At 40.1% G+C, this 24,184-nt stretch overlaps 1 protein-coding gene across 4 annotated transcripts in view; it reads left to right on the top strand.

Moving 5' to 3' along the window:
• Nucleotides 1-16,870: 16,870 nt before the first annotated feature.
• The window catches only part of Klhl8 (kelch like family member 8), a 52,508-nt gene continuing 45,194 nt past the window's right edge, over nucleotides 16,871-24,184 (top strand). For 2 of the 4 annotated variants that reach the window (XM_042668446.1, XM_042668444.1), the window contains exon 1: nucleotides 16,872-16,981. The gene's annotated coding sequence lies outside the window, so the exon portion shown is untranslated. Of the gene's footprint in view, nucleotides 16,982-19,089; nucleotides 19,101-24,184 lie in introns of those variants that run through there. The other 2 variants (XM_042668447.1, XM_042668445.1) reach the window with 2 other exon arrangements.

Genomic DNA, 24,184 nt, shown 5'->3' with positions numbered 1-24,184 from the left:
CACTTTACCACTGAGCCACCTTCCCAGCCCCCAACAAATCTTTAAATAACTTCATGTTAGAGCATCCTGGAGAGAAAGCAATTCTGCCTTCCTAGACAAATGATCCAGGTTAAATTTCCTGGATGATATTTTTTGCCAGTCCTGGGGCTTGAACTCAGGGCCTAGGCACTGTCGCTGAGCTTCTTTTGCTCAAGGCAAGTACTCTCCCACTTGAGCTACAGTGCCACTTCTGGCTTTTTCTGTTTAGGTAGTACTAAGGAATTGAACCCAGGGCTTCATGCATGCTAGGCAAGCACTCAACCACTAAGCCACATTCCCAGTTCCTGGATGATATTTTTTGTAAGCTCATTTATTCCTAACAGAGAAAAATGACAAAGTAACCAGAAAGATAGATTATCTTGTAGTCATGACCTTGTACAGATTCAAATTACAAAAGAAACTCGTGACTACAATAAAGATACATGACTCTCACCAACACCAAATACAAGCCAGACATAGTAGCTCACAACTGTAATCCTAGTTACTCAGGAGGCAGAGATCAGGAATATTGTGATTTGATATCATTCTTGAGAAAAGTTCTAGATACATGGTTCAAGCAGTACAGTACCTGCTAGTAACTAGAAGGACCTGAGTTAAAGTCCTAGTACTACCAGAAAATGATAACAAGCTGGTTGGAGACAGTCTTCTCAAAGAACTGCTGGAGGTCATTGTATGAATAGAACTAGAGAGACTCAGAAAAATAATTGCTACTGATCTCACACATTTGTAGAACCTAAAATTTTTGATGTACACTATCACACAAGTACTCCCAACTTCTTGGAAGCTGGGACAAAAACAAAGGAGGAGGCTGCAATGCTTGGTAAGAAATGTACGCATTATCCTGCCCATGTAATTGTAACCCCTCTGTACAGAATGTTCACAAATAAAAGAAAAGAAAAGAAAGCTGGGACAAAAAGATCACTTAAACACAGGAGCTTGAGCACAAAGCAGCTTAGCATGATTCTAGGAGAAATGATTAATTATTAAGGGGATAGATATGTTTAGCCTGATTTAAACACTACACAATGTGCCTATCATATGTTTTTGTGTGATGCTGGTCCTAGGACTTGAACTGCAGGCCTTGAGCTTCTTTTGCTCAAGGCTAGTACTCTACCACTTGAGCCACAACTCTACCACCAGCTCTTTGAACTGCAATACTCAGCTCTCAGCCTCCTGAGTTGCTAGGATTGCAGGTGTGAGCCACCAGTGCCCAGCCTATATCAGTACAATGTAAGTCTTCCAATGAGATAAACTAGAATTGGACTTTCTATGGTTTTACTGTCAATTGTTTTTAATTGGATGAGAGAGTCTACTGTTAACAATTGTTTTCCTCAAGGCTAGTGCTTTATCATTTGAGGCACAGCTTCACTTCTGGCTTTTTCTTTTAGGCGGGGGGGGGGGGGGGAGAGAAGAGGTTAGAGGTTATAGTTAATTAGAAATAAGAGTCTCATGTGCTCTCTACCCAGGCTGGCTTTGAACCATGATTCTCAGATTTCAACCTGCTAGGATTACAAATGTGAAGCTCCAGTGCCCAGCACAAATATTTTTTAAAGTCAAGTTTGTTTTTATACATTCTAGTAACTGCAGTTTTTATACATTCCAGTAACTGTAGTAAATAAACACTTGGAAAAACAGACAGGTATCCCCCTATATTTGGAAGCAAAGGAAGTCTAACCACTGCCGGTGTCAGTGGGTAGACAATTCAAGGATGAGTTGGAAAATTCTAAAACTATTTCCAGAATGAATGGCAATAGGTGGAGACACAGCTACTTCAAAGAGTAAATGCCTACCTGTCTACACTGGTATTTTATTACCAGGGTTGGTTTGCAACTACAGAGCATTGACATTCTTGTTTTTAGCCTTAAAGAAAAAGAGAAAGCCTTTCTTATTTGCATCAGTTTAAAAGGATTCTGAAATAAGGATCCCTTGAAATGTGTTACTATAGTATTGTTCATTGGAGAGGATTCAGATAAAAAAGACAAATACAAGATTTTGTGGTCATATTTTTGGTTGATTTGCTTAGTTGCACAAAATGAGGGATACTTTCAAGCATGTTTAACAAAACTCCTAGGTACATCAGAATGCAAAATACACAATGTCCTAAGACTGACTGTGATCAACACAAATAAATACCTTTAATAAATAAATAAGTACTAGTGAATATCTCATCTTTAAGACCTTCAGCTTAGAATCAATGTTTCTTGGAATCTTTTCCTAGTCATCTAGACAATTCTGTGTCCTCCTTCTCAACATAAATTTATTCCAACCTATTCTTCTTTTGCAGAACTTTCCATGTTTTGTTTCTATTATCTCTGTCATTGCAATATTGTCTGCAGTTCATTTGGACCATGCATTATGGCAGGAGAATGAACATGTTTTAATTCATCACTGTATCACAACAGCCTGGCACAATACCTGGAAGAGTTCTATGTTCTTCTGGGAACAGGAATATCCACCATGCCTGCAGATTTAGCCAGGAGAGTGTATAAAACTTTGGAAATTTGTTCATGTCTGTTTTCTTCTAATTTACCTCCTAACATAGAAAGGTTTGGACTATATTACTGTAATATTTAAAACGAAGTACGTTATGGGCAAGTTAAATGACTTGTAAGAAGTTAACACTATGACAGAAAGTCTGGGCTGCAATTATATTATCAGTCACCAGCATTATAAAGTGAGGTCGCATCCCCCCTTCCCGTGAGGTCGCATCCCCCCTTCCCAAGGTGTCTATTAGACAATAAATATCATGCTTTTTCTCAGCATGAGCTAGTTTGGAACCTACTTTTTAGAGAGCCATTTGCTATTCCAAGGTGGTACTGAAAACATTTCTTCACTGCTCTTCTCCAGCAGAGGGAGCACTAAACATGTCTGTGGTGTCTTCAATTCCTCTCCACGCTGCCTATTCCAAAGACAGTAAGCATTGGCTCATTCTTGTGTCAATTAATTACATAGTGTTTTTTCTCCCTGGGGACATTAGGGGCTGGTAGGCTTTGAACAAATTGAAGATACTCTCCGCCTTTTATTGTATCACTCCTTATTTAACTAATTAGGTCGTTAAATACATAGTATGAAATATAGTGCCTTATCTCCCCACTTCCATCCCTCCCCTGGTCCTGCTTCCCTTAATTTTGCTACCAATGTTTCCCAAGCATAACTTTTTTTTTTTTTTTTTTTGGTCCAGTCGTGGGGCCTGAACTCTGGGCCTGGGCGCTGTCCCTTAGCTCTTCAGCTCAAGGCTAGTGCTCTACCACTTGAGCCACATCGCCACTTCTGGCTTTTTTCTTTTTGCTTATGTGGTGCTGAGGAATCGAGGCCTGAACTCTGGGCCTGGGCGCTGTCCCTTAGCTCTTCAGCTCAAGGCTAGTGCTCTACCACTTGAGCCACATCGCCACTTCTGGCTTTTTTCTTTTTGCTTATGTGGTGCTGAGGAATCGAACCCAGGGCCTCTGGCATGCAAGGCATGAGCTCTACCACTGAGCCACCTTCTCAGCCCCCCAAGCATAACTTTAATGCTTAGTTGGCTATAGAACAAGTTAAACAATGCCCCTGTTCCCAAATACATAGTTTATCCAATTTGGCTCAAATGGGAATGCAAGGTTTTTTAAAATGTTTTCTTCATTTGGCAATTTAAGTACTTTATAAAATATCTCGATATCTGCAGTGTGGACCTAGACCTCTATAGATATTCAAATCTTGATTATGACAAATGTTGGTTTGTCTATGGTTTTGGTAGTCTGTGTAGTGTTTAAACAGTCATAAAAAAATGCAGTGTTTAAACAGTGATAAAGAAGACAATGTGGAATGGTTCTCAAAGATGCAGTTAACATGAAACAAGTATTTTCTAAAATAGCTGGTTCTGGGGTTTGAACTCAGGGCCTGGGCACTGTCCCTGAGCTTCTTTTGCTCAAGGCTAGTGAACTACCATTTGAGCCACAGCGCCACTTACAGTCTTTTCTGTGTATGTAGTATTGAGGAATTGAACCCAGGGCTTCCTGCATGCTAGGCAAGCACTCTACCACTAAGCCACATTCCCATCCCAAATAATATATTTTTTAAATGCATAAAGAAATTGAGGTGTAGCGTAATGGTGAAACAACTTGCCTAGTGTAAGACCCTGGATCCTAGCCCAGGCACCAATACAATCAATCAATAATAAAATAAAAGGCAGTTGAAAAGTATTTATTGAATCTCTTCTCTGGGTATAGGGAGGAGGATTACAAGTTCCAGGATAGCCTGGGCTATATGCCAAGATCCTGTCTCAAAACAAAATAGAAGAAGGAAAAAAAGAAAGAGAGAGAGAGAGAAAGAAAGAAAGAAAGAAGGAAAGAAAGAAAGAAAGAAAGAAAGAAGGAAGGAAGCCGGGTGCTGGTGGCTCACACCTGTAATCCGAGCTACTCAGGAGGCTGAGATCTGAGAATCGCGGTTCAAAGCCAGCCGGGGCAGGAAAGTTCGTGAGAGTCTTATCTCCAATAAACCGCTAGAAAACCGGAAGTGGTGCTGTGGCTCAAGTGGTAGAGCGCTTGCCTTGAGCTGAAGAGCTGAGGGATATCGCTCAAGCCCAGAGTTCAAGCCCCACGACAAAAAAAAAAAGGAAGGAAGGAAGGAGAAACTAATAAAGAGAAAAGAGTATTTTATGAAAATCTGAGATCTAACTATAAAATATAAAACTGAAAATTTTTGAAAAAGCTAAATGCAGTGTCTCAGGGATGTAATCCTAGCTACTGGGGAGGCAGAAATGAGAGAGTTATGATTCAAGGTGAGGTTCCGTGTAAACCAATGGCAGGGGCCATGCTGAACACCTGTTATTTCAGTCACAGGGGAAGCACAATGGCTGGGTGCAGTGATTGGTGCTTGGCATCCCTAGTGACGTGGGGAAACACAAAGAGGAGAATTGCAGCCCAGGCATATCTCAAAAATAACCAATGAGGCTTGGTGGCTCATGCCTGTAACCCTAACTACTCAGAAAGTTAAGATCTATCAGTTCAAAACCAGCCCAGACTCTTATCTCCTGAAGCAGCAAAGATCCTGAAGTGAAGGTATGGTTCATACCAGCCTTGACTTAGTTTTTTTCTAACTAAGCAAGAGCATGAGGTCCGGAATTCAAGCCTTGGTACCAGCAAGCAAGAAAGAAAAGAGGCTGGAACCCTGTGGCTCACACCTGTGGCTCACACCTGTAATCCTGACTACTCAGGAGGTTGAGATCTGATGATCACAGTTGGAAGCCATTCCGGGCAGAAAACTCCCCATGAGACTCTTATCTCCAATTAACCACTCAAAAATAGGAAGTGATGCTATGGCTCAAATGGTAGAATGCTAGCCTTGAGCACAAAGAGGCTCCCGAACAGTGCTCAGGCTCTGAGTTCAAAGCCTATACTGACAAGAAAGAAAGATGGAAAGAAAAGGAAGGGAAGAAAGAAGCATGGGAGAGAGGGAAGGAGGGAGGGAAGGAAAAAGGGAGGGAGCAGAGGGGAGGGGAGTGGAGAGAAGGGAAAGAGGAGAGGAGGGTAGAAAAAGGAGAGTGTAAAAGAGAAGAGAGAAAAGGCCCAATGCTCAAGTAGTAGAGCACTGTTTAGAAAGCTTGAGGCATGGAGTCCAAGTCCCAGTTACCAAGAACAGGAAAAAAATTAAACTAGAAGATAATATGAGTAAACATGAAGAGAGTTACTCTGAATTATTCTTTAGAATATCAAAGTTACTCATAAAATGTCAATCAGGGACCTGAAAACATAACTTATTTGTAGGGCACAAAGCTCTAGGTTCATCACCAGCTTATCAAAAAAGAAAATCAATAGAAAAATGGATTCCAAAGTCTAAGATTTTATTAAAAAATGAAATCTAAATTGGTAATAAACATATTAAACATATTTAAATATCATTCATAGATACTAGTTTTACATATACCTGACTGGTAAAAATTAAGAAATCTGGCAAAACCAAATGTTGGCCAGAATGTAGGAAGTTTAGAATCAGGATGGATGTGCAGCTTAAGTAGTAGAGCAACAACCAATCAATCAAATACAAGGCTCTGAGTTCAAACCCTGGTACCAGCAAAAAAAAAAAAAAAAAAAGTGTAAGATAACATAACCTTTATGGAAGACAATTTGATCCTCTGACAGGAAGGTGAAAGCAACAATTTCACTTGTAGAGAAAGAACCTGTGCCTGTACACAACTATTCTCAGTAGCATGGTCCATACATAGTACAAACCATCCATTCCAGTAAAAACTTGGTAACAACCCAAATGTCCATCGACTGCATAGGTGTGTAAGTTATTGTATACTCACCCAGTGCAGTACTACAGTGTAGTGAAAAATGAAACCATATGATACCATTTCTTAAATTTCAAAAACATGCGAAGTAAATGCAAATAGAGTAAATTCTACAAAGAAATGCATGAAAATGATACTCAAAGAATGTTACCTTCAGGAACCTGCTGATATATGTGTGTGTGTGTGTGTGTGTGTGTGTGTGTGTGTGTGTGTGTGTGTGTGTCTCTTTCTCTCTCTCTCTCTCTCTCTCTCTCTGTCAGGCTCAGGGGCTTGAACTCTGGGCCTGGGTTGTCTCCCTCAGTTCTTCAGCTCAAGGTGAGCACTCTACCACTTGAGCCACAGGACCATTTCCAGCTTTCTGGTGGTTAACTTGAGATAAGAATTTCAAGGACTTTCCTGCCTGGGGTAGTTTTGGACTGCAATCCTCAGATCAGCCTCCTGAGTAGCTAGGATTACAGGTGTGAGCCACTGGCACGTGGCCAAGACTGCTAATCTCTGTGGGAAACTGAGAGGTATGTGTATAGATAGGAGGCTCAGATGTATACAGTTTTATTTTATTTAACTATTCTTTATATGTGTGTATAATTATATATACAGACACAAAAATAATTAACTTTATATTGCACATGTACAGTTAGTGGCAATAAGGTAGATTCCTTTTTATTAGTACATATTAATTATACAAAATAATGGGTATCACGATGACACTTTCATACATATGTACAATAAATTTTGAGCAAATTTACTTCCCCCATTACTCTCTCTTGTTCCCTATTCCCTCTGGTTACCTTCTTCTCCCCAAATAGTCCCCTTTCTACTTCTGTGCTTTTTAAATTTTTTAATCCATATTCTTCATATGAGAGAAAATGTAACTCTTTTAGCATTTTTAGATTTATTTATAATAGCTATAGAGAGGAAGATTTTATCACTACATTTCCATACTTGTTTAGAATGTATTAGAATCAATCTCACCTCCTCTACCACTCTCCTTTTCCTCTTCCTTTCCTCTTATTCTTGTTAAATAATAAAGTTGTAAGTTTAGAGCTCTACTGATTCTGAGTAAGGACATGTCATTCTGACAGAATGTGACAGTTTGTAGTAACAGAGCACCAAGACAGACACAGTATTAGGAAAACCTGTGATTTCTGTGAAGAAAGAAAACTACAAAATCATGCTTGACTGCATTTGAAAAAAAAAAAAAGATTTAAAAAGAAGTTCTGCCTAGGATGGCAGCACATTCCTCTAATCCCAGCTTTCAGTAGGTTGAGGATCTCCAGTTTAAGTGTAGCCTGGGGTACAGAATGAGACCACAGGGGGGGCTTGTTTAACAAACACAAAGCCCTGAGTTCAAACCCCAGTGTCACCAAAGAAGGAAATAGAGGAAAAGATAGGAGGAGGAAGAGGGGGAGGAGGAGGGAGAAGAAGAAGAAGACGAAGAAGACGAAGAAGAAGATGAAAGAAGAAGAAGAAGACGACGACGACGACGACGACGACGACGACGACGACGACGACGACGAAGAAGAAGAAGAAGAAGAAGAAGAAGAAGAAGAAGAAGAAGAAGAAGAAGAAGAAGAAGGAAGAAGGAAGAAGGAAGAAGAAGAAGAAGAAGAAGAAGAAGAAGAAGAAGAAGAAGAAGAAGAAGAAGAAGAAGAAGAAGAAGAAGATCCATTATTTTAAATTTTGGAATGGAAATGAAGAGAATTTAGGTGGCACCAAATAAATTGGCAGGGTAGCTTCCTGGTTTAGAAGTCAGACTATGCTGAAATTCACTACTGAAAGGAGATTCCTTGGAGTATGGGCTACTGGAAAGGCTGAGTGACAGGTCAGAATGACAGAAAACAAGGGTAAACTTAAGAGAATTCCAGCCCCAAACAGAAGAGGTCAGAGGCCTCTTCCTGTCTGCTCTTAGAGGAAGTAATCAGTTGAGTAACTAAGATTCACTACAGCATTATCTTCAGCAAAGAGTTCAGTCACATTGTGTTGCTAAAACACTGACTAGAAGCCTGGTGCTGTGCTCATACCTGTAATCTTAGCTACTCAGGAGACTGAGATCTGAGGATCGTGATTCAAAGTCAGCCTGGAAAGAAAAGGCCATGAGACTCTTATCACCAGAAAACCAGAAGAGGCACTATGGCTCAAAGTAATAGAACACTAGCCTTGAGGAAAAGAGCTCAGGGACAGCACCCAGGCCCAGATTCAAGCCCTAGTACTGGTACATGCATGTACAAGTACGTGCACGTGCACGTGCACACACACACACACACACACACACACACACACACACACACACACACAGAGCTAGATGCTGGTGGCTCATGCCTGTAATCCTAGCTACTCAAGAGGCTTAGATCTGAGGACTGTAGTTCAAACCTTGCCTGGGCAGGAAAGTCCATGAGACTCATCTCCAGTTAACCACCAAAAGGCCAGAAGTAGAGCTATGACTCAAGTGGTAGAACTCTAAAAACAAAAAAAAAAACAAAAACAAGAAGCTTGCTAGAAGGAATAATAATTAAGTCCATTTAGCAAACTTCTCGTCAAGCACTTTTAACTGTTTGCAAATATGAATACTGTGTTTTTATTTTGTTTTTGGTTGTTGTTCTTGGACTTGAGCCTGGCCTAGGTGCTGTCCCTGAGCTTTTGTACTCAAGGCTAACAGCACCCAGCTAAATATTTTATTTTTTGACTCAGTAAGTTATATAGCATAGATCTTCAGTAGGGAGAAAAAAGTACCATTTAAAAACATTAGGATGGGCTGGGAATGTAGCTTAGTGGTAGAGTACTTGCCTAACATGCATGAAACCCTGGGTTCAATTCCACGGTACTACATAAACAGAAAAATGCTGGAAGCAGCACTGTGGCTCAAGTGGTAGAGTGCTAACCTTGAGCAAAAGAAGCTCAGGGATAGTGCCCTGGCCCTGAGTTCAAGCCCAGGGACTGACAAAATAAAATAAAAATTAGGGATTGGAATGTAGCTGAATAGTACAGTATTTGTCTGGCTTACACAAAGTCCTGGGTTTGGAAGCCCCAGAACTATCTTTCTCCAAAGTACACACAACACATACACATTGTACACATGCATGCATATATACACCTGTAAAAAAAACAGAAGATAAATAAAGAAAATGCTCTCAACAGACACAGAACACAATAATATTGTTGGTGAAGTTTTGTTTTGTTGTTTTGGGGGGGGGGTGGTTTGAGACATAGTTTCATTCAAGACCAGGCAGGCCTTGAACTCACCATCCTCATGCCTCAGCCTCCCAAGAGCTGGGATTACAGATATGTACAATTATGTATTATTTAGTTGCTGTTTTGATGTTGTCTGTTTGTTTGTTTTGTGACTACAAGTTGTCTAGACTGGTCTTGAGTGTATTCAAAATACCCTTCTGTCGCAGCTTCCTAAGTAGCTGTGACTATAAGTATATACCATTCCATCTGGTTTCATCATTGCTGGTTTAGAACAGTGACCTTATTTTTAATTTTCTAACCTTCAACACTAAGCATGTTACTTTTACTTTTATAATGAGATAAAAATACCACTGATATTCAATTTATTTTGTTTACTTTTAAAAACTATGTGATTTTAGCTGAGTGCTAGTAGCTCATGCCTATAATCCTAGTTAATCAGGAGGCAGAAATCTGGAGAATAGACGTCTGAAGCCATTCTGGCAGAAAAGTGCTTGAGGCTCCAAAATAACCAGCAAAACATGCGTTAAAGGAGTGGCTCACGTCAAGTGAGTGTTTAAACAATTTTTTTTAAGATTTCGTTTGAACAAAAGTTTCTTTATATTTGTTTAGAGGGCTGGGGGTATTGCTTAGCAAGCTCAAAGACTTGGGCTCCATCTCCCATATGACAAAAAAGAAAAGGAAATATTTAGAAGCTAAGGATGTAACTCAGTGCATAAACATAAGTTCAATCCTGAGCATGAAAAGAAAGGAAAAGCAAAAGAGCAAGGTGATGATGATGATGATGATGATGATGATGATGATGATGATGATGATGGTGATGACAATGATGAGAAGGAGAAGCAGAGAAAGAAAAGACTATGTTTATGTATTCTGAAAGCAAACAAGAAAAATATTGGGACACAGGAGTTACATCAAGATAAACATAGCTGCATGCCAGTAGCTCATGCCTGTAATCCTAGTTATTCAGGAGGCTGAGATCTGAGGATCATGGTTTAAAGCCAGCCCAGGCAGGAAAGTCCATGAGACTCTTACCTACAATTAACCACCCAAAATCCAGAAATGTAGATACAGTGATAGAGGGGGTAGAGTGCCAGCCTTGAATGGAAAAAGCTAAGGGACAGCACTCAGATCTTGAGATCAAGCCTCAATATTGGTGCACATGCATGCACACAAGTACACACACCTACAAAGCAACAGAAACCTTGCAAGCAGGCTGAACAACCATATGGGTTTTCCTTCTGAGAAAACAGACTAACAGTCTTTTGCTTCTGATTCCTTGACAAGAAATAAAATTATAACAAAATCCTCGCCCCCCTCAAGTTCAGTGTTGGCTTATAAACTTCCAAAGGGAGTCATTTAGAGAATCAGAGAATGTGAGAACTGTGGGACACTTTCTGTATGCATCATGCAAGGATGTAGGGTATATGACTCAGTAAATTGTGGGTTTGCAACCACTCACAAATGTTAAAGGGAAAGAATGATCTCATCTACAATAGGTGGCAACATGAGAACTCAAAACACTGTCTTGAAGTTTCTATGCAAATGATCAAAGTCTAATGAAATAAATTCACACACCCTGTCTGATTGCTCAACCCTAGTCTACATCTCAATAAATGGTTGATCTCCCTGGGTTGCTCTCCTTTTCCTGAATGTTATAACTTCTTTCTCAATTGACCCTGAAAAAAAAAAGGCAATCCTAAATTTCTAATTAAAAAGGGGGAAAAGTTTAAAGCTATTTAGAAGTTTGGAAGCACTGCTATAGGTTTTTGTTTTTGTTGTTGTTTTGTTCGTTGTGGGGCTTGAACTCATGGCCTGTGTGCTGTTCCTTAGCTCTTCAGCTCAGGGCCCTAGGATCCTCTGAACATGTAGCACGTGGTTAAAACTAACTCTTATTTTGTTTAAGCCATTATGTTTAGAGAATTTTTTTTCTTTGTTGGTTTGCTTTATACAGTCAGACCTACCTCTGACTTAACAGCGTACAGAGAGGTACATGGATAATATATGAAATAGATCATCTAGTATGAAGTTACAATAAATTACACAACCCTCTATATTTTCTGCCAGGTGATTGAAGCCTGACTTTCTGACACCTGAAATGTGGATGGGGCTAAATATTGAATTTAATCATATGATCAATGATTTAATCATGTTTGCATAATGAAATTCCAATGAAACTTTCAGACATTAAGGTTCAGTAGTGCTTCTGGGTTGAGGGTGTCATATTCTAAAGCAGTGAGGCTTCTATCTCTATGTGTCTTTTTATCTGGTTGGTCCTGACTTGTATCAGTTTTGCTTTTGGTGCCAGCCTTAGTGCTTGCACTCAGGACTTGGGTGCTGTTTCTGAGCTTTTTGTGCATTCTACCACTTGAGTCCCACATCCACTTTTGGTTTTCCGTTGGTTAATTGAAGATAGGAGTCTCATGAATTTTCTTGTTCAGACTAGGTTTGAACCACAGTCCTCAGTCAGATCGTAGCCTCCTGAGTAGCTAGGATTACAGGCATGAGCCACCCTCACTTAGTCCCTTTATAATATAATAAAAACAAAATACAGTACTTTTTCTGACTTTTGTAAGTTATCCTAACAAATTGTTAAACACAAGGGTCCTTGTCTGAAAGTTTCATTGGAATTTCATTATGCAAACATGATTAAATCATTGATCATAGGATTAAATTCAATATTTAGCCCCATCCACATTCCAGGTGTCAGAAAGTCAGGCTTCAATCACCTGGCAGAAAATAGAGGGTTGTGTAATTTATTGTAACTTCATACTAGATATATTATACATGTACCTCTCTGTATGCTGTTAAGTCAGAGGTAGGCCTGACTGTATAAAGCAAACCAACAAAGAAAAAATTCTCTAAACATAATGGCTTAAACAAAATAAGAGTTAGTTTTAATTGTATGGTAATTTAGGGATGAAAGAATGGTACAATAATCATCAGAGACTCACTATCCTTTTATTAATCTTCCATCATTCTATGTATGATTTCCATCTTCAGATAATTTTAAACAGAAGCCATCACTTCCAGGAAGAAAAAGATAAGATAGTTAACCCCATCAACAAAGTCCTATGTAACACTTATCTCACAGCTAGAACTTAAACTAAGTTTAAGAGAAGCTGAAAAATAATTTTTTTTTGCTAGAGACATAGTCATCTCTACAAAAATACTGAAGTTATTTCACTAATGAAGTGGTGCAAAGATGCCAATTAAGCAGCTAATAAGCTCTTCTACATCACATTTATTTTAGTTTAAATTTTTTTTTCTTTTCAGCCAGGTGCCAATGGCTCATGCCTATAATCCAAGCTAGCCACCCAGGATGCTGAGATTTTAAGATTACGGTTCAAAGTCAGCTTGGGCAGGAAAGTCTGTGAAACTCTTATCTTCAATTAACCACCAAAAAAGGCAGTTATGCAACTGTAGCTCTATACTTGAACAAAAAAACTTTCTGGGTTCAAGACCCAGGACTAGCACAAACAAATAAAACCACCAAACAAACAAAAAATTCCTTCAGAGATAAGTTTCATTATGAAGCTATGCATGGTACACACTTGTAATCCCAGCATTTGGGAGATTGATATAAGAATATCATGAATTTGAGGCCAGTGTGGAGTATATAGCAAGCCCCTGTCTAATAAAACAAAAATCCATTATGAAGATGTTTCTGGAAGCTAATGTAATACAGAGCTATATCTTAGTGAAATAAGTACTATTCATGAAGATCTCACATTTTAAATACATATTAGAATTTAAATATAGTTATATTTGCTTTACTGTATCAGTTCTAACCATATATGTGCAAATAATTTGCTTAGAAGTATACTTGGATTTATTTCCAAAATAGTTATTGGGGGAAACATTTTCTTCTTTTACTTTTTATTTCTCTTCTTCTCAACTTGGAGATCAGAACCATGACCTTGGATATGCTAAGCTATAACCCTTTTCTTGTCCTTTCCTTGACACATCACATACTTTTCTAAAGAGAAATTCAGTTTCCCATATTCAACTTGAGAATTCAAACACATTTCGGCAGGCTTATGGGAAATGGAAGTGATTTGACTTGGGCATGATGGAGTAGCAAAAGTGAAATGCTAAAAACAAAACAAAACAAAGGGCAGATTCATAACAAGGTCAAAAAAAATCTTACCAACTTTCAAGAGCAACTTTCAGTGTGTGCTTTGAAGAGCACACACTGAAGCAGCAGTAGCTATGCCAAAATTTTTCTTCTCTTTTAGCTCCACCTACACACCCACCCCTAAACTCCTCAGAATAAACACTTAGAGAAAACCAGAACAGTGTGTGTGTGTGCTATGTAAATATATCATTTCAAATAATATCTAGCTGCAGCTGTCCCCTCATTCCTTTCACTAAAATTTTTGAAACAAAAATTTGTTATTCAGATATTTCAGAGCCACAAATGAGAACTAGCTATTGTCCTTTAGAGATATGTGGCTGTGACAATATTGTAAGGCCTGAAACGACAATATTTACTATCCTGTCCTTGGTAGAAACACACATTGGACACTTTAATGGAGTCTGGGGTTGGATGAAAGTTTGTGAGACAGTGACTCCCGCTGGAGAGGGAGGTAATGGCTTTGTTGATAGGGTTTAGAATTTTTTTTTTGGGGGGGTCCAGTCGTGGGGCCTGAACTCTGGGCCTGGGCGCTGTCCCTCAGCTCTTCAGCTCAAGGCTAGCACTCTACCACTTGAGCCACAGCGCCACTTCTGGCTTTTTTTTTTTTTATTTTTGCTTATGTGGTGCTGAGGAATCGAACCCAGGGCCTCATGCTTGCAAGGCAAGTGCTCTACCACTGAGCTACCTTCCCAGCCCCGGGTTTAGAATTTTGAAGTTCAGTTTCTGAGACAAAAATACTCAATAGCTCTTCTGGAATTTACCCTCTTCCAGCAAGCTCTGCTGTTATAACAAATGGAGATAAATTTGTCCTCTTGATTAATCTTTCTAAATCCATTTGAAGTCAGTATATAAAATGGTTTTGAGGTTATAAAACCTTTTATTCTGGGATTAGAGAAAAAGGCTTAATGTGATAAAGGTTGGTTCTGGGTTTTAAACATTGCAATTTATTGTAACTAAAGTACAGTTGATAGTATATCATATGTCTTCTCCAATTTTAAATTTGTGAGACTCTGGAGAAGAAGGGAGAGTCTCTCAAATCCTTTCCTACTCTAGTCTGTATCCTCCAATGAAAGTAGGAAAGGAAGAATAAAAGCTACAAAAGTAGTCTTGGTCAGAGCTAGAAAATTTGTTTTTAGTTTCAGTATATACTTAAAATAATTAGATGAAAGCACTGTTACAGATATTAAAGAAGGGCTTCCCCTAGTTTATGGCAATGAAGTGTGATCATTTAATTTTCAGATTTTTTTTTTTTTCTTAGTGGTTAAATGGAGATAAGAGTCTCATGGACTTTTTCTGCTAGGGCTGGCTTTGAGCTGTAATCCCCAGATCTCAGCCTTCTCAGTAGATAATATTACAGTGTAAACCACTCAGTGAATTTTCAGATTTTTTTTTTAATCTGACATCCCTACCCAAAAGAAGACTCTATATAAGCTGCATCTTGAATGTTACGAGTACCCCTGGCTTCCCAGGTACACCTAAATAACCACTACTTTGTAACTCTACTTCTCTGGCTTGCCTGTTTGTTTTTTGTTTTTGGATGCTGGATACTGAACTCAGAGCAAAATTTCTACTAAATAGGGTGTTACTAAACATAGTATTGTATCACATTCTAAACAAAATTTGCTGTTCTTTAGTATACAGTTTTAAAACAGATCTGGCTCTATTTTCTAAGGACATTTACATTTAATTTGCAGATTGCTAATGCTCTTGAGAATTTTTTTTTTTGGTTGAACTCTGGGCCTGGGCACTGTCCATGACTCTGCAGTTCAAGGTGAGCGCTCTACCGCTTGAGCCACAGCACCACTTCTGGTTTTCTGGTGGCTAATTGGACATAGGAGTCTTAAGTGACTTTCCTGCCCAGGCTGGCTTTGAACTGTGATCCTCAGATCTCAGCCTCTTGAGTAGCTAGGATTATAGATTTGAGCCACTGGTGCCCAGCTCTGGAGAATATTTAGATATATTAAGAATTATTTATGCTGGTCATGGTAAAGTATATCTGTAATCCCAGCACTCAGTATGCTGAGGCAGAAGGTTCTAGAATTTGAGGTACTTGCACTATATAAAGAAGATCTCCCAAAAATATTTTTCCTATGTAAAAATGAAAGCCCTATTTTTTTTCTAGAAATGAAGTTTCACATGATCATGTGAAAAATAGTTTTCTTGTAGGTTTTACATAAGATGCAGCATATATATGTATATATATTTCTTTAAAAGTCAGTACAAATTTATGTGTTAATATTTATAAATGTTTCAGGATTGACTATATGGCTGAGTGTGTTGCTGGAGATCGAACTCAGGGCCTTTTGCATGCTAGACAAGTACACCACCACCGAGCTATATTATTGCCCCTTCCCCGTATTTATTTTTTAACTTTGAGGCATTGTTTCCCTATATTGTTTAAACCTCACCCTCCTGAGTAGCTGGACCTGCAGGTGTACATCCTAATATGCAAACTAGGATTCGAATTTTCAGGTAATAGAATTTTTAGGCTTGCTTGAAGTTGCTGAGGTAAAAGGTACTTTTAAGGGTATTCTCTTCTAAAAATTGTTTCTTTGCTTAGGCACTTTAAGGGAATAGCCTTCTAAAAGTGTGTGTGTGTGTGTGTGTGTGTTTACTGTCTCAATCCCTCCCCCTCCTATTCCATTCTATTGACTCTACTGGAAAAGTGGTTGATTTCAACATCATTTTTACTCCTAATGAGTTTTAGCAGCATGAATTTAGTCCAATTGCTTCCGTTGGTTTATAAACAGTGGGTATGTATTTACAAACACAAGCTGCTTTGTATATCCTTTGCACGTGGTGCAAGTGAGCAAGGAATAGAAACAGTGATTTTTTTGGTTTTGTTTTAAGACAAAGCCCGAGACCACAGAGAACACGCACGAGAGAGGCGTGGATGTACAGAAGAATAAATTTCGTTATGCCACAGAAGTGAAGCGCGGGATCACTATCCTGGTTACCAATGCAGAGTCCCATCTAAACATCAGGGGACGTCGGCTTGACGCTGGTCGGCTTCAGCGCGGTCCCGGGAGACTGCGGCCGCCCACGCGGGACCAGCGCGGGCGGAGGCGGACTCCTGGAGGGAGAATAGAAAACTACACTTCCCAGAGTACCGTGCGCAGCCCGTGCGCGCGCTCCTCTCCCACCCGGCGTCCGAGACCTGGGCTGTGAGGGGCGGGCGTGAGAGGACGCCGGACGGCTTGACGGAGACGCGCGCAGGAGCTCGCGCGACCGCCGGGTGTCGTCGGAGTGAGGCTCGGGGAGCACCGCTGGTGGCGGCGGAGTGGCGCTGGCGCTCGGGAGCCTTGGTGACACCGAGGAAAAGCCCGAGGAGGGACGAACGACCGGCCGAGGTAACCGACGCTCGCCGGCCTCCCGCCTCTCTTCCTTTGTGCGCTGCGGTCGGCTCGCGCTGACCCACCCTCTGCCCCGCAGGTCGGACGTCGTGCGGACCCCCGGACTCCACGGCTCGGAGGACCCGGGGCCCGGGCCGCCCCGTGGGCCTCCCACTGTCCCCGGGCGGCTCCTGTCGGCCCGGCCGGCCGGGGATCGGGGTCGGTTCCTCGAGGGGGAAACGGCTCGCGGGCGGCCCCGGGGCTCCCCAGGACGAGCAGGTGCTTGGCGGGGTCCGAGCGGCAGCCAGCGCGCCGAGGTCGGAGGGTTCGAGGCCGGAGAGGGCGGCCCGTCGCCCCGGGGACTAAGCGGCCTGCGGGTCGGGGACTGGCCGCGCGCCCGGGGTCCGGCCGCACCCTCCCCACCCCGGGATCTCTAGTCCCGGCGTCGCGGCGTGGGGCCTGGGCGGGGGGCGACCTGCGGGCCGGTGGGAGTCTGGCGGGGTGCGCCAGGGCAGGGTGCAGCCCCGGAGCACCGAGCCAGTGCCTCCGGCTGACGCGCCGGACTGCAGCCTCTTCCCCCCCCCCAGCAAGCTCCTGGAGTCGTTTCACCCGGTGCGGATGACAGGTCCTTACTCTCCCCCCGCCCACGGGGTGCGAGCTGGCCGAGTCCGCTTCCTCGGGGAGCCCCCCACCCCACCCCGATTTGTCAGCACCTTTGTGTTTTCTAACCCATGCCTGGTCTTTTAAGAATGATGTGCAAGACCTAGTGTTGGGGCGCACGGACTTCGTGATTAAACACACACAAGCACACACACTTGTTTCAGTCTTCCTTTAAATCTGTTTAATTACATACTTTTGTGTGTGTGTGTGTGTGTGTGTGTGTTATAGCTTAATATTACTGATTTGGGAAGATGGGAACAGGTCTTAGAACCTGCGATGGCACGCGTATTTTCTCTGCCTGGTGCACTTTTCTCCCATTTGCGTTGTTTTTTTTTTTCTTACATATCTTGACAATGGGCCGACCCTTGAGGCTCAGGATCTTTCTACCAGGAAATCCTCTTTCTTTCTCCATCTCCCTTGCTGTCTTGGCACTAGAGGATGGGTACTTTAAGCAAAGAACCGCTGTTAAATAGTGCTGGCACCTGGAAAGCGTCTTAGATGTTTTAACATTGGCTGTTGCTTTTCCTTCCGTTGCTCTCTGGCACCTTTGTTCATTTGTCTGTCAAAATGACTGACCCACTTAAAACTTGGAGTCCCTTTTATACATTGCCTTTTGGATACCAAATAGTATAAGCCTAAAATGTCTAGAAATGCTCTTATTGTATACTCAGCTTCATCATCATTTTTTTTTTTCTCTTGTGTGCATGCAAGCAGTTTGGGGGATCAAAACCAAGGTTTCCTGCATGCTAGGTAAGTGCCCTACCACTAAGCTACATCCTCAACCCTCCTTTTTATATTTAAAGCCACTAATTCAAACAGAAGACCCTGATTTCAAACCCTAATACCACTGTTTTTAAGATAATATATTCTGGGCTGGGAAGGTGGCTCAGTGGTAGAGCGCTTGCCTTGCATGCTCAAGGCCCTGGGTTCGATTCCTCAGCACCACATAAGCAAAAAGAAAAAAGCCGGAAGCGGCGCTGTGGCTCAAGTGGTAGAGCGCTAGCCTTGAGCTGAAGAGCTGAGGGACAGCGCCCAGGCCCAGAGTTCAGGCCCCACGACCGGACCCAAAAAAAAAAAAGATAATATATTCCATTTTATATATACCTCTATATATAATTCTCTATCTTAACAGGACACTTGATTCACAGAGTAATTTTACTTTTCCTCTTGCTTTATTAGAGTACATTAATTGTACAGATAGTTTCATTGTGATAATTCCAATGATGTAGATACAATGTATTTTGATTAAATTCATTCCATAGTGAAGAGTAATTTTTTTTTCTTGTGCCAGTCCTGCGGCTTGAACTCAGTGTCTGAGCTTTTTTGCTCAAGGCTAGAGGCTTTACTACTTGAGTCATAATTCCACTTCTAGATTTTTGTGGTTAAATGGAGATATTAGTCTCACAGACTTTCCTCCCCAGGCTGGCTGTGAACCTTACTCCTCACATCTCAGACTCCCGAGTAGCTGGGATTACAGGTGTGAGCCACCTTCACCTGAAGTGAAGAGTGCTTTAAAAACAACAACAACTACTCATTATCTTGCCCATGTAATTGTAACCCCTCTGTACAGTATGTTCACAATAAAAAAAAATGAAATGACAAACTGAAAAAAAAGCAGTTTGATCCTGAAAACAACAACAACAACAACAACGTTTTCTCTTAAGAAAGTGGAGTAGATAAAGTTTGGCCCCACCCCCTTTGAAAAATTGTAAGTTTACAACAAAGTTGATCAGAAAGTACAGTAATTTTGTATATATCTGAGTCCCCACAGAAGCATAGCCTTCCTCACTGTGGAAGTTCCTCACCAGAAGTCTGTTACAGTTGACACCCATAATAACATTTCATTATTACCCAAAGGCTGTAGTTTGCCCTAGGCTCTACTCTAGGTACAGTACATTTTGTGGGTTTTAACAAATGACTCCTTTGTCATATCAGGGCTTTTGAAAACTGTACAGAACTAAATGGATTATTGTGATTTTTAAAAAAAGACTGAAGGAGACCAGAGGGTGTTAGAGCAAGCTAGAGGTCCTAAATTTTAGTCCTCCTTTCCCACATGTACTATTTTGAACATCCTAAAAATTAATTTCAGATAGATTTCATGCCTTAAAAATTGGGTGTGTAAAAAAATGGATATAAGCTTTTTATGTTTACATTCTCAGCAAAGAGCCATTGTCTTTTGTATGTTAAGAAAGATCTCAGACATAATAAAATAAAATAAAATAAAAATCAGGGCTGGGAATGTGACTTAGTGGTAGAGTGCTTGCCTAGCATGCATGAAACTCTGGGTTCAATTCCTCAGTATACACAGAAAAAGCAGTAAGTGGAACTGTGGCTCAGATGGTAGAGTGCTAGCCTTGAGCAAAAAGAAGCTAAGGAACAGTGCTCAGGCCCTGAGTTCAAGCCCTAGAACTGGCAATAAATAAATATCAACAAAGGATGGACATAGCTATGTTAATAGAGCACTAGCCTGTGAGCAAAATTGTCAGGTACTGAATTTGAGTCCTGATCTCAGACCTTTACAAAAAAAAAAGATGAGTGAAAGGTGTTTCCTAGGATAACAAAATGACTTTTCCAGTGTCAAATTCATTAGCTTAGTAGTAGTACACTTAGGAAAAAAGTTTTATGTTATCTAATGACACTAGAAGAAATTGAGTAGTTCAAGTTAATTTTTGTTCATTGATTTCAAGCTATGTGAAACAATTAAGTCATGCTTTTTTTCTGTTCTGGTGTGCTTTTGTGAAAGTATCAGGTATATTGATGATGTGCACAGCTTGATTCTGGAATTACACAGCTCTAGATTAGAATCCCAGCTCTCCATTTCTGCTGGGTTACCAGATAAGTTGTTACCAGAACCTCTTGTTTACTTAGCTGAAGAGGGGTAAAAATAATATACTATAGTCTTGCCAAAATTGTGTTATTAATCATCATCATCTGTGGAGACATTTTATGCACCAATCTAATCTACCATAATATTCATTGCTAGCACTAATCACATGCTGTATTTTAAATGGTCAACAATATTATTTATTTGGTGAATACTGCTTGTTGTAAATACTGTTTGCTTTTATTTTTTTCAAGCATTGGTTTTTATGTAAAAGTATATAATTTGATCACTTCTTGGCCTTTGGTTGATTATGAATGATTTAGCTGGTTTTTGTAAATCAGAAGAAGAATTATGAAAGAGGATTGGAGATACATTGGGAAAGTTTTTACTGCCTCCCTGGTTCTTAACCTGCATCTGTCTCCTCCTTCCTTTTTTCTTTTCTCCCCTTTTCCCAGTCTGAAATTCTATTCAGCTTTTCCAGTAGTTAGAATTATATGTGTGTACCACCACCCCTGGCAGATTTTGGTGGGGGCAGGTGGGAGGGAGTGGAGGTTTGAACCCAAGTTTTTTTTTTTTTTAAATTTTAATTTAATTTTTTTTTGTGTGTGAACATACTGTACAGAGGGGTTACAATTACATGGGCAGGATAATGCTTACATTTGAACCCAAGTTTTTAACCTAGGATCCTGCACATGTGATTTAAGCCCCCTACTCCCAACGGTGCTGAAAACCATTAGTTTCAATTACCTAGGCAAGTTTCTTTATTAGGAAATCTGCAGATTATTTTTTAAATTAGGATTTTGGAGGATAGTAAGGAGAATAGGTAATTTTTGAAGCACCATGTGCTTGATTTTCTTCCAGAAGTACAATTTGATATTATTTATAGTACAGTTCCTTCCTCTGGGGATTCTACTCATTGATGGATGGATGGATGGATGGGATGATTATTTGAGCACAGATAATCTATTCTTTTTTTTTTTTTTTCCTGGCAGCTTCAAAGGGCAATAGAGAACTCATTTAACAATTCACCATATTTAAATATATGAAATGATAGTTTGCTTTCTTCTAAAATTTTGACATCTTATTCTCAGCAAAACAAAAACACCAGATGCTAAAGAAAATTAAGTATTTTATTTCCAAAGTAGGTGATGATATTTATGTAGTATGTCTGTTATGTTTCTTATATGTCAGAATTTAAAGTTATTTTAAGTCCTAATTGACTTTTCAGCATTGCTGATTTGGAAAGGAGATGGATATATTTTTTCTAGAAATTTATAATTTGCTTATATATGACTATCTTGTATTTTGTGATTTTAGTTTTAAAAATTTTTTAAATTACTAAGTAGTTGGACAAAGAAGTTACAATTCTATAAGTCAGGTTATGAGTATAATGCTTCTTGTTTTTGTTTTTGTTTTGCCAGTCATGGTGCCTGAACTCTGGGCCTGGGCACTGTCCCTCAGCTCTTCAGCTCAAGGGTAGTGCTCTACCACTTTAGCCACAGCACCACTTCCAGCTTTTTCTGCTTATGTGGTGCTGAGGAATCGAACCCAGGGCCTCACGCCTGCAAGGCAAGCACTCTACCACTGAGCCACCTTCCCAGCCCTATAATGCTTCTTGATCAATATCATCCTTCCATTTTTCTTCCTCGTGATTTTGTTAATCTTAATTGCATTTGCAGAATTCAGAGTAAGGATCTAGGTCTAGTTTGAATTCATTCAGAATTGGGTAGTAATCTGTGTCCAGTTTTGCCCTGGTTTCTTTGTGTAGGGATACCAGTGATAGCTTGCTAGATATAAGACAACAATTTTACCATACAAAGTCAGTCACTAATTCTGGATCAGTTATAAGTAGCATTCATAAAGCTTGGAGAAAAGTATAGGATCAAGTGATACTATACAGACTTATGAATGAATTGCAGTTGGGCTAATATCTTTTCTTATGAGATCTTTTTTCCCTTGATATTAGTTATCAGTATTTTCCTTTGAAATCTGAAAGCTTTTTATAGTTCAACTTCTAAATCAGTACTTGGGAATTTTAGATTAATTTGGCAGAACAGTGTTTTTTAGGATTTACTTTATTAAAAAAACCATTATAAATGTATTTATTCTAAGTTTTATATGTATGTAGCCATCAGAAAGGAAGACCCAAAGATCCAGGGAAATTTATTTTAATGCTGAGATTCAATGATGAATGGGAAGTCATAGAAATAAGATTAGACACAGTAGACTTACTTTTTGAAAAAACATAGACTTCAAAGGTTAGAGGAGAATGGCAGCATTTGCAGCTACTTCATGGATCAGTCACAGTACTGCATCTTTAAGTATTTTTTTGTTGTTGTTGTATATGTGAGAATACTAGGGCTTGAACTCAGGGCCTGGCCTGGCTGGGCTGAGATCCCAGCCTCCTGAGTAGCTAATATTACAGGTGTGAGCCACCTGCGCCTCACTCTTTTTTCCTCTTGTCATGTTGTTCTTTTTTGTTGTTGTTGTTGTTGTTAAATTGGAGACAGTTTTTCTTTCTTTCTTTTTCTATATTGAAGATTGAATTGCCTTGCTTACTAGGCAAGTACTGAACCATTTGCACTATGTCCCTGCTTTGACATAGCAATTTTTAAACAGACCATTTTTAAAAATTAGGATTTATTAGTTGTACTAAGGGGTTTTATTTTGACATATCCAGTACTCTCATTGGATATGTATATTTGCTTATAATGTACCATTGTTAAGATTCACCTCCAGGGGATGGGAAGGTGGCTCAGTGGTAGAGCACTTGCCTTGCATGCCAGAGGCCCTGGGTTCAATTCCTCAGCACCACATAAGCAAAAAGAAAAAAGCCGGAAGTGGCACTGTGGCTCAAATGGTAGAGCGCTAGCCTTGAGCTGAAGAGCTGAGGGACAGCGCCCAGGCCCAGAGTTCAGGCCCCACGACTGGACTCCTCCCCCCCCCCCCAAAAAAAAGATTCACCTCCACTATTACTTTCCCACCTTCTTAAAAACTGTTTCAACAGGTTTCATTTTATTTATTTATTTTTCTATTTTCAATTTTTTTTATGCTGGTACTGAGGCTTAAACTAAGGGTAGTCTGCTCTTGCTTGGCTTTTTCCATGGAGTACTGGTGCTCTACCACTTGAGTCATTCCTCCACTTCTCAGTTTTTGCTGGTTCGTTGGAGATCTTATGGATTTGTCTGCTGTGGCTGGCTTGGAACGACAATCTTTAGATTCAATAGCTAGGATTATGGGCGTGAGCCACCAGTGCCCAGCTTCACTGTTTTATTTTCATGCATGTTTATAAAGTACTTCAGTAATATTCACCCTCCCATCCTCTTCTATTTACATGCTTTTCTTCCATTAGTAACTCCCCGCCCCCAGTCTGATTTAGATATTTTTGGAGTTGTTGCTTCTTGTACAAATCTAACTTCAAATATAAAAATAATTTTATACAAATGAATAATTTAAAAACCAGGTATGGTGGTGCATCCCTGAAATGCCAGCACTGTGGTTGCAGAAACAGGACTGTGATTTCTAGGCCAAAGTAGGCTATATAGTAAATTTCAAGGAATCATAGGAATGGACCAATAATATAGGATCAGTATGCTGTTCTTTTGGCTAAGAACAAACATAGTGTCTTTTTCTTATAGTCAGCATTCTGACAAATAATAATTTTGGAAGAATAGTAATTAACAAAGTCTGGACAAGAGCTGGAGTCATTTGATATGAGGAAAAATATAATTGCTTTG

Source organism: Dipodomys spectabilis, unplaced genomic scaffold, assembly GCF_019054845.1.
Source record: "Dipodomys spectabilis isolate Male_0828 unplaced genomic scaffold, ASM1905484v1 ptg000436l, whole genome shotgun sequence".
Lineage (NCBI taxonomy): Eukaryota > Metazoa > Chordata > Mammalia > Rodentia > Heteromyidae > Dipodomys > Dipodomys spectabilis.
Note: the sequence above shows the minus strand (reverse complement) of the source record. Positions and strands in the feature narration are given on the sequence as shown.